Genomic DNA, 1,580 nt, shown 5'->3' with positions numbered 1-1,580 from the left:
AAGTAGCCCACTAAAGCCAGGAGCACAGGCAGATTATATAGGGGGTCCTCCAAGATGTCTGGAATTTTGATGGAAATTAAGAGCAAGAAGGACATTTGTATCTGAATACAAATGTTAATTCAAAGTCAATGTTTAGTATCTGCAGTGCTTGACTTGGACTGAAATAGTTTCCAGTACTCATTTTGGGTGCCGGTACTGTTTATATTTAGGTGCAGGAGCTCCACAATACTTTTGAGCTAATATTGTATAAGAGAAACAGAAGCTCAAGCAGTAGAACATGTGAGGTGTCGGTACTCAGCTCCGGTGAGCTCCTGCCCAAGTCAAACACTGAGTATCTGAGATTCCTTAGCATTCCTTCCTTCCATCTCTGAAACATTAGGCAATCACTAGTATCTTGAGTCCTTTCAAATGTTGTCAAGTGGACACACTACAACCACAGAGAATGAAACAACTGAAACATTTCCATCTAAATGCAATGACAGTAGGCTAATTATTGGAACAGGTGTTTGTCCCATGCAGCCCTTACTACACAGTGTGTTACATCTGATATTTTATTTAACTAGTCAAAGTCAGTTAAGAACAAATTCTTATTTACAATGATGGCCTGCAAAAAAGGTAAAAGGCCTGTGGGGATGGGGGCTGGGATTAAAATGTATTTATTTTTAAATAAAAATATAGGACAAAACACACATCATGACAAGAGAGACAACACAACACTACATAAAGGGAGATCAAAGACAACAACATAGCATGGTAGCAACACAACATGACAAAAACATTGTAGCGACACAACATGGCAGCAGCACAACATGGTAGCAGCACAAAACATGGTACAGACATTGTTGGGCACAGACAACAGCACAAGGCCTAAGAGGGTTTTTATAAATAAGCAACAACCAGTGTGTCTTGCAACGTTTATACAGATGACCAGTTTACAGAAGAGTATAGAGTGCAGTGATGTGATGTGTCCTATAAGGAGAATTGGTGGCAAATCTGATGGCCGAATGGTAAAGAATACCTAGCAGCTCGAGAGCTTTCACTTAACAATTACTTTTGCATTTGGTTAGTACACAGACAGCAGTTAGATTGAAAGGGGATGGTGATGAATAACTTTCTATGCAGCAGTGTCCCAATATAAACTTCACCACCATCTTCAGTACGAATCTGCATAAAATACAACTATATTCATTACGAGTCTGCATAAAATTCAACTATAATCAGTACGAATCTGCATAAAATACAACTATATTCAGTACGAATATGCATAAAATACAACTATATTCAGTACGAATCTGCATAAAATACAACCATCTTCAGTACGAGTCTGCATAAAATACAATGACATACGACCCAGCTCATGCTGTAGCACAGGAATGTATGACACTCATGAATCCTGAGAATGCACTATTCTACATTTCGACTATGTAAACCACATAATCTAATTGCAAAATGGGATATTATGGGAATATTCTAGCAAGCTACCCATTTTTCTTATTTCCAACCAGACTTTTAAACCGAGGCATGCGGTGATTGGGCGTCATGGAGTCACGTGGTGTTCAATCGCTCTGCCCTACCTCGAG

Source organism: Oncorhynchus nerka, linkage group LG15 (assembly GCF_034236695.1).
Source record: "Oncorhynchus nerka isolate Pitt River linkage group LG15, Oner_Uvic_2.0, whole genome shotgun sequence".
Taxonomy (NCBI): Eukaryota; Metazoa; Chordata; class Actinopteri; order Salmoniformes; family Salmonidae; genus Oncorhynchus; species Oncorhynchus nerka.
Note: the sequence above shows the minus strand (reverse complement) of the source record.